Source organism: Arvicola amphibius, chromosome 11, assembly GCF_903992535.2.
Source record: "Arvicola amphibius chromosome 11, mArvAmp1.2, whole genome shotgun sequence".
NCBI lineage: Eukaryota > Metazoa > Chordata > Mammalia > Rodentia > Cricetidae > Arvicola > Arvicola amphibius.
Window position 1 is genome coordinate 20,623,949 of NC_052057.2, and position 10,244 is coordinate 20,634,192.

A 10,244-nucleotide genomic window follows, 5' to 3' on the forward strand; every position below is an offset into this window, starting at 1 on the left:
GTTTACTCATAATGATCTAGCTCTAACAGAACAAGGAGTTACCATTTCAGTATATGTGCTAGCTTGTACATAATGTTGCTGGAAACAAGTAGGCTTCTAAAATAACAAGGTTTTCATTGTAGCAGGATTGCACTGTCATGGGCTTTGACTTATGTAATGTGTATACTTAAATATTCAAATGCAAGACCAACTTTTGTTCCCCAAGAGGGTTGTGATCTGGGGCACACAGCACCGCCATACAGAACTGTTTTAGAAGTTGGTACTGGGTCTATCAGTAAAGCCACGGTGCTCGGCATCTCTAAAACTTACGTCTTGAAATTCTCAGTTTAAACTTACAAGTTAGATTCGCTTTCCACCTCCTGTGGCAGAAGGTAGGCGTTGGCTTCGGTAGCAATTCCGTCCCTCTGTGCCCCAGTTTCTTTGAGATTGATGTTATAAAATACTCTTGACAAAGCAATGTAGGGGAGACAGTGATCTAGGGCTCCCTTTGGCTAATAGTTCCTTGTTATAGTCCCTCACAGTAGGGAAGTCACAGCAGCAGGAACTTGAGGAAGTTGTTTTTATCACATCTGTAATGCGGAACAGCTTTGAAATCACATCTTGCCAGTACTCAGTTTGTTTCCTCCACTCCTGTGAAGTCCAGGCTCGCCTGCCTAGGAAATGGTGAATTGGTTTTCCCACCTCGGTCTAGATGCCCCCACAGACATGACCAGAGGCCTATCTCCCTGGTGAGTCTAGATTCTGTCAGCTTACCAGCTCCGTTGTACCGACTAGGCTTCATATTGGGTTGGGATAGCGTGACCTTATTCAGAAAAAAAGTATTAATGAGCAATGAAATACTAGAAACTAAAGAGAACATAAAAACTGGTCTTTCGTGATTCAAATCCCTGCGTGTTACAGAAACAAGCTGGGACTGTGGGAAGGTGGGAAACAAAATGCACATCTACCTGGTAACACACAGACGGAGCTGTGGATGGACTTTAACAGGCAGCGACCAAAGGCATGGCCGTGGCTGAGACGGAGCTGTGGATGGACTTTAACAGGCAGCGACCAAAGGCATGGCCGTGGCTGCCTCAGGAGCTCAGAGGAAACATGTAAATGCCGTGGGTAGCGCTGTCGCTAGGGAACAGAAAGCCAAGGTTTTCTGACTCACCGTGCTCCCCAGGAACCACAGACCCGATCATTTCACACGTACTTTGAGAAAAGCCTTTCATTTTTTTTTTTTCAGGTCCTAATTCAAAGGAAAAAAAATCATCCTTTTATAGATGCAGTTTCTTTTGAAAGTTAGTTCAATGGGCATTTGCTATTGGTTTTTCCTATAATAGAAAAACGGAAAATTATGTTATCAGCACAACATACTTACTGGTAAAGTCTTCTATAATTTCATTGTATTTTATTAAGATGTTCTCATCTGTGGTGTTGAGAAATAATTCTAAAATAAAACTATTTTTAAAATAATTATTAGGAGCTGGTGGGGTATGTCTGTAATCCCAGCTCTTGCGAGGCTGATGCAGGAAAGCTGTCCAGAGCTCCAAGCCTGCAAAGTGAGACTGAGAAAGAAGAAAAAAAGGTCTCTTTTGTCTTTAAAGATACGAATCCCCACGATTTTTCCAGAGGTAAAATTTGAAGGTGCACTGATGTTTTGGGAGTTTTCACTTCCACTGGGATGGAACAACTCTAGCCTTTGTTCTCAAGGGCACATCACAGGGCTCCATTTGCCTTAGCCTTGGCCTTCACAGCTTCCCTCCATAGAATTGTTCTAGTCCTCGTTTGCCAACTTCCTGTACTTTACTTTTCAGCACACAGACACACACACTGCATCACTGCCTGTCTTAGATCAGTTTTCATTGCCAGTCTAAATACTAAACCTGTTAGAACTTAGTATACTTCCGTGCTTATTAGTTTCGAGCCTTACTTTCAATTTTATCAAGTGTGGGCTCCCTAAGGACGAGAGCTCTATCTTTTTCTCTCCTGCTTCCACCACTCCCAGACCTCTACACAGTGGGACTCAGCGTATTAGCCAAGAGACAGTCCAAAAGCAATGAACGCCTGATGGTGGGTGATAACACATCAGCAAGAATCTTGTCTTCCTGCTGGGCATGGTGGTGCATGCTTAGAATCCCCGCACTCACAGGGCAGAGGCAGGAAAACAGAAGGTTTGACGTCAACGTAGACTGTAATTTGGACCTTATACTCCCACTCCAAATGCACAACATGTACCACAATCCCAGCCACTGTGCTACGAGAGTCAAGGCTAGTCTGGACAGTCGAGAAATAACCTTTTAAAAAAATTAAGTGGAAAAAAGCATGCCTCGGTGTTAAATGGCTTGCCCAGCATGCATGAAGCCTTGGGCTTAGCCCCCAGTGCCATCAAAGCAAATTGAAAAAAAAAATCCAAAACACACCATAACAAAACTAGTGTGCCCCTGTAATATCCTCTAACACTGTAGTAACAGCCACGCACCACTTAAACTCTCGTGACTTAGTTAAGAACTGTGCTCGGCACCAAAATGTAGTTTCTTGGAACAAACACAGGATAGACTTATAGGCTTGACATTTGGAAATACACCAAGAGCATGATATTTGTCCTTTAGTCATATTTGTAAAGGTCACATTAAGTGTTGAGAAAAGCAAAGAGCATTTTATCAAAGAAAGGTAATACCTTACCACACCAGTCAGTCTGGTTATAAGGGTGAGACACCTGCCATTTCGAGCCTGTGCCTGGGGGCTTCAAATTGCTCTGCTCCACTTCCATCTTCTGTTGGGGGGGGGTCAAGAATGCCCTTTCAACCTTCTCCACTTAAGACCCCTGCAAGCTTCCTGGGTGGATCCTACACCAACTTTAGCCCTAGGGAACAGATAGCCCCTCCTCACAAAGCAGCCACAGCACAGTGACAAGCATTTAGGACATGGTATGCTTACCAAACCAGATCTCATACACTGAACAAAAGACTCTCTGGGTTCTTTCAGAAAATGCCTTGTGTATAGCACTCCTGACTCCATGTACTTAGCCCCAGACGCCCTGGAGTGCTGGAGACTCCAGGGAGGTAAGTTTGGTTTTCTGTCAATAAGAACATAACTGCAAGTTCCAGGGCACTTGTACAGCAGGAACTGAGTTGAGTTGATAATTTCTGATAAAGGTTAATCATAAAGGTAAATAGCTAGCCAGAGTATCAAAGCATGTCAGTTCCAGCCCAAGCCACCAAAGGACAGTTGTTGAGATACTCCCACAGGATTATGTGGAGACAGAAACTTCCCAGAGGACGAAACCCGTTTCCAAAGCTTGAAGTCACTCATTCTTGCTTGAAAACAGTATTAAAACGTTGTCTGATGCAAGAACCTTTTCTTCTGCTAAGAAGGACATGAAACTCCACCCTCATTGCCCAGTGCTCACAGGGAAAAGCCAGGCCCCATCTCGTCAAATTGCCTGCCACTCAGAACAGGGTCCTGTGGTCATGGGTAACTTGGAAGTCTGTTGAAAATAGCGTCCCACCCTGGTCAAGGCTCTCTGAATTAGACCTTAAGTTTTCTCAGGATCTCCCATGTGTTCTGTCTGCAAACTGACATTGGGAAATGTTGAAAAAAGACTAGACTTCCTTTTTTTTAAAGTATCTTTTAAAAATTATTTCAACGTATGGCTGTTTTGTTTGTTTCTATGTATGTTCACCACAAGTGTACAGTGCCCATAGAGTTGAGAAAAAGGTGTCAGATCCCCTGAAACTGGAGTTACAGACAGTTGTGAGCTGCCAGCTGCCATGCGACTGCTGGGAATTGAACCCAGATCCTCCGGAAGAGCAGCCAGTGCTCTTCGCTGCTGAGCTGTCTCTCCAGTCTCCCATAGGACTAGATTTTTAATTCTAGCTGTGGCCCTAAACGGCCTCATGGCCTAAAATCGCACAACCTTCTTTCTTTGCCTGACCGAGGGAAAGGAAATCTGTCTGCCTCAAACAGCTGTTACGATAAAAGCACTTTGCATAGTTAAAAATATTCAGTGCAAATAAGACACCGCTGACTAGGAGAACTTCAAAAACAGAGACATCTGATAGGGTGCGGGACTTTCCTCACTGAAGGCAGAAGAAACGGCAGCCCTCACACCAGCTTGGCAAGAACTCACTCAGCCTCCGATCGCTTGCTCTTCATAGATTTTTCCAATGTAATTTGCCTTTAGAATAGCTACCGAGAACTTACAGGACTGTGATTCATATTTGGCTGTGTAACCCACAACATGAAATGTGTTTTGTATGTACTTCGTCCTCAAAGATCTGCTGCACTGGAAGAAAAAAAGAAAGAAAGAAAAGGTGGGGGAAGAAAGAAAGAAAGAGAGAGAGAGAGAGAAAGAAAGAAAGAAAGAAAGAAAGAAAGAAAGAAAGAAAGAAAGAAAGAAAGAAAGAAAAGAAAGAGGTAAGGGGGGATCCTGGCTTCAAAGTTTGTTCATTCAGAGGTCCTTATGACATCTCTACCACTGGATAAGAGACTTTCCCTCTGCGTGTGAAAAGTATGCAAATAAACAGCCTCAAACACCTGTCCTTGGAAATGCTTCAATTCGCATGAAAAGAAAGCAAAACTATTTAGAAACAATAGATTTGATACTGATTCTAAAAATAACCTTCGGTTTACAGAAAATTTTAGCGCAGATAGGACAGAAAGGCCTTGTATATCTTTTATTCAGCTTCCTTTAAAAGTGACATCTTATAAACTGTATGGTGCATTTTTCAAATCAAGGAACTAGCGATAGTTTGGCGTGGCTGCAAATGCCTGTGATCCCAGCACTGTTCCAGGAAGACTGAAGCCCAAGGCTAAAGTCTAAAGCCTGAGCACAAACAGTTAACACTCCCACCTCAAACCAAACAAAGCAAGTTGGCTGGGGAACAATGCTTTAATTCCATTTGGATTTTACTGATGTTGATGCTCCTTTCTTTGTTTCAGAACCCAGTGTTACCAAATTGCAATTCAGCCTTCACTCATTTTTTTAAAAAAATAAATAAAACAAGTTGCTGTGAAGACTATTATGTCATTTGTCTGGGGCCAGCTTGTTATGAGATCTGTTTTATGTGTTCTGCCTGATGTTTTGTCTTTACAAAGCTAATCTAAGTAATAAGACTTGTGGTTACTTCTAAACTCATAAAAGGTTTATGCCTAATTTTAACATGTGTAGATGTGGCACATGCCTTTAATCCCATTACTTGGGAGGTAGAGGCAGGCAGATATCTGTGAGTTTGAGGCCAGCATGGTCTACATAAGAGCTACATAATGAGACCCTGTCTTTCCCCCAGTCCATGAAAAAAAAAAAGATGTAGAGATATATATATAAATTTGCATATGTATGTGGTTTTTTCTTTAAGATGTTATCATAAATACAGTTTCTCTTTGACTATATATTTTAATTACTTCAGTGATGACTACATTCTCTGTGTTTCAAAGTCAATTTCTTAAGTTTTCATTTAAAATAAAATTATTTTATCCAAAGGACGAGGTGTTTTAGGAACTTAAAAATAAAAATGGATTAAAAAGCAGTATAGTTATATAAATATAAAACATATTTTTCATAGAATAGGTTAAAGAGAATGATTTTAGATGATACAGGGGTTTTTGTTTTGTTTTATTTTTTGAGATAAGGTTTCTCTATGCATCTCTGGTTGTCCTGGACCACACACTGTAGACCAGGCTGGCCTCGAACTCACAGATATCCACCTGTCTCTGCCTCCCTGAATGAAGGGATTAAAGGTGTATATTACCACCACCCACTGAAAGCACAGGATTTTATATGGGAAACTTACAATTAAGGGTTCCTGGGAAACACAGACAATCACATGATTGCTAATTAAAAATGACTCCAGAGCTAGGTCGATAACTTAAGAGCACTGTTACAGAATAATCTTTTTGTACACTGTGAAGATGTGTCTTTGCCAAGGCACCTTCTGATTGGCTTGATAAAGAGCTAAATGACCAATAGGCAGGCAGTATAGGTGGGACTTTCAGGCACAGAGAGAACTCTGGGAAGAGGAAAGCCAGAGAGGCTGTGGAGATGTAGAATGAGTCAGACATGCAAAATGGAAAAAAGATAAATGCTATGTGGTAGACCATAGATTAATAAAAAAAAATGTAGGTTAATTTAAGATATAGGAGCTAGTAGGACAAGTCTCCACTAAGGCTGAGTTTTCATAATTAGTGATAAGTCAAGAAGACAGACACACATATGAACTCGCAGAGACCTTCACAGGTCTGCATCGTATGGGGTTCTAGACCTGAAAGTAGACACATGCCCCCATCCCTAACCCAGAAGCAGTCTCCAAGGGACAGGTAACCCCTTGCAAATGAAAATTTAGTTTTCCTCAAGGGGGTCTCACTGGGGAAATAAATTACAGGTAAGAGTAGACCGCATGCCCAGAGTAGACGGTCAACAGAAAACGAACTCACAGCATCTCTGGAGATTTGCTGTCTCATAACATCCTGTCAGGGCTTTTTAAATAAATTTAAAAAATTTAATAGACATACATGCTAGCAAATCATATACATAAATGAATCAAAACAAAGGTTTCTAGAACGATTTCTCCCTGAGATGCTACAGTTTTAAATTGTCTCTTCCAACACAAGTCAAAGCATTGCTTCCTCCATCTGCTTCTACAGGCTTGATTATTTTAATCTGAGAGATACTATTTCTATGATATCACTAGGAATGTCTGCTTTAGAAGGGATTTGGCAATCCCTTTTGTCCTGAAGGTGTGCTCATGGGTGTGCATGCACACACACACAAACACACACATACATGAACAAAATATTCATGCACGTAAAATAATAAACTTCAAAAATGTTTTTAATTTAAAAAAAGAATACTCATCACAACTCTACTAAAACCTAACTGTGCTCTCCAGTGCCTTCCCCTGTCACCTCTAACCCCCTCAAATAGTACCAATGTTCCTTAAGAGAGCCAGTGCTCATGGCTCATGGGCACTCCCCCTTGATGGTGCCTTAGCTGTCCTTAGCTCTTCTTTTTACCCTGGACTCCCCCTTCTCAACAAACTTTGAAATTCTTCATAGACCTCTCAACATATCTGTGATTACTCCTTTAATAGCTGTTTTGATTCTAGCATTATACTACCTCTCTAATTTGCCTTGTGACTCAATATATCCAGACTTCTGCTCAACATGCTACACAGATTCTTACGGACCACGTTCTCCTGATACATAAGTCTGGATACCAGTCTCTTACCCTAGACCAATAGCTGACTATGAACAAGATGAGGAGACCGCACCCCAATCCTATTCCCTGACAACAAGGACAAACAGAAAGCCAGCAACTCGAATCCCATGCTTGTCGCCCCATGAGCCTCCTCCTCTACTACCCACCCCTTCTATAAAATTCGTCCTCTTGTTTCTTCTATATAAACAAAAAGGCTGGAATATTAAATTACAGATCCCAAATTGCTTTTCTCTCCCACCTGAGTGTCAGACCACACCCTCATGTAGTCTGTCCCTTAGGATAAGGAACTGAAAAATATGCCATGTAATGTGGACTCAGGCCTTGCCCTGGTTGGTTTTTGTTAGCTTGAAACTAGCCAGAGTTATCTGAAAAGAAGGAAACTTAATTGAGAGATTGCCTCCATAAGACTGGCCTGTAAGGCAAATCCCTGGGGTAGTGTCATTGTGGGTAATGCAAACCCTGGGCAGGTGGTCCCGGGATGGACAGGAAAGAAGGCTAGTCAGTGTGGTGGGACATGCCTCTAATACCAGCATTCAGAAGGCAGGCAGGCAGGCAGGCAGGCAGGCAGATCCCTGAGTTTGAGGCCAGTTTGGTTTAACAAGAGTGAATTCCAGGACAGCTAGGGCTACACAGAGAAACCCTATCTCAAAACACCAAAAGGAAGGAAGGAAAGAAGGAAGGGGGGGGGGAGAAGGGAAGGAGGAAGGGAGGGAGGGAGAGAGGGAGGGGGGGAGGGAGGGAGGGAGGGAGGGAGGGAGGGAGGGAGGGAGGGAGGGAGAAAGAAAGCAGGCTAAGGAGGCCAGTAAGCAGCACGCCTCCATGGCTTCTGCATCAGCCTCCACCTCCAGGTTCCCGCCTTGACTTCCTGCTGTGATCTTCCTCCATGACAGAGTGAACTGAGAGCGTGTGAGAAGCGATAAACCCTTTGCTCCCTGAGTTTACCACAGCGAGAGAAAGCCAGCTAAGCCAGCCTTGATGGGGAAAAGCAAGCCCACCTCCCCCCCCCCCCCCCACCCCGTTGCCAGGACGCAGGGCAGCTTTGAACTACTGTCCAATCTAGCACCTCCTACATAGCCTAGGTTACAGAACCTGCCCACTGTCCTCCTTTAAACCCATAAGAATCTGAAACCCCTTTGTTCAGAGGATTGAAGGCTCTTTCCGTTAGGACTCCTGTCACGCCATACGTGGCAGTTATGCCTTCGAATGTCAGCTCCTCCGGGGGATTTGGAGGAGCCCCAGGGTCTGAAGGGAAGGTGCTCTCTCTTCAAAGCCCCTCATGTTGCCTGTGGTATGGGCGCTTTTCCTCTTCAAACCCTGATCAGGGCCCCAGAGTTGGGCATCTCCAGTCAGCTCCTTTCAGGGAACTCCTTGGTTTCTGCTTCATTTTATTTGTAACATTGTTCTAACAGCTGGTTAAATACATCTCCAGGAGCTAGAGAGACCGATGCCTCAGTAGTTAGAAGCGCTTGTAGCTCTTGCTGAGGATCCAGCTTTGGTTCCCAGCACCCCTACGGTGGTGTGTAATTCCATGTCCTGGGGATCTGATGCCCTCTGACTTCTGCAGTCACCATGTCTGCGCATGATACAAATACATACACCAGCAAAACATTCATACGCATAAACAACATCTAAAATATTTAAATATGTGTAAAACAATGGGCTGTCAGCATGCCACAGCCACAGTTGTTAAAATGTTGCCGTGTTTGCTTTAAAGGTTTCCTTTTCCAGGTGAAAATAAGGGTAGGGTGACAGACAGTTCAGAGCTCCTGTCTGTGTTTAACATTCACACAGCTCTGGGTTTAGCTTTTAACGTCATCAGAGTAGCTGGATACACACGTGAGTGCCGCATAAAGAAATACACGATAGACAGATATAGACAAATTAGGATGCAGACACCCCTTTTGTGTCTTCTGAAGTCAGTGTGGGATTCTCCCACATTTTGTACTTTCGCCCCCTGTATAACAATAAATATGGATAGCATAAGACATACTCTTGCCCATTTTCAAAGATCAAATAGCTGCTATAAAATGTATATTTTTATACGCAGCTTTATAGTCAACATTTCATTTTGGTACTGATGCGGGACACACATCCTGGGATTACAGCATGTGCCACAGCGGTCCAGCTTTACCTGCGCTTTTGGAGTCATATGGAAAATCCATTGCCAAATTTTTAGAACATGGTGATATACCCATTCAGTAGGTTTTATGATTTGGGTTCTCATATTTAAGTATGGCTATATCTTGAGTACTTTGGTGTATGGTACCAGGTAAAAAAATACTTTTATTCTTCTGTGTGTCAGGATCTAATTTACACAGTGCAATTTGCTTAATGATATTTTCCCACGCTGAATTGTCTGGCAATCGTGCCGAAAACCAATTGATCATGTATACACTAGTTCCTTCCTGGACTTAACATTTCTAACCATTGATCTGTATGTATAGGCTTATTTTAGTCCACCATGTCCCTGTTGCTTTGTTTTGTGGTGGGTTTTGAAATCAGGAAATGTAAATCATCTAACTTTGTTCTTCTTTTTTTCAAGGTCGTTTATACCTATTTTGGTTCTCTCGAGTTTCCCTATGAATTTTCAGAACAGTTTGCCAGCTTCTAGCAGGAAGCCAGCGAGCACTAACACTCTGTGACTTTGCACATCAATCTGGGCTGTGTTGCAATCTTTACAATATTGTTTCCCAATCCCCAAACAAGGCATTTCGTTTCACTTATTGGGGTTTTCTTTCAACAATGCAGTTTTCAGAGCTTATGCTTTACACTTTGATGACAAGTGTTTCTAAGCACTTTATCTTCTTGAGCTTCTTTCTAAGTAGTTTTCCTGATCTTATTTTTGTCTGGTCTGTACTAAGGTACAGATAGATACAATGTGTCCTGCACGGGTCTGCTGGGTACTAGTGTGTAGATAAATACAATGTGCTGTGTGTTAACTGGAATGTGTCCTTCAGCCTCATTGTGTTTATTTGTTGATTTTAATGGATTCGTTTTCACATATAGGATTATGTTATCTACAAACAGTCATAACTTGACTTCT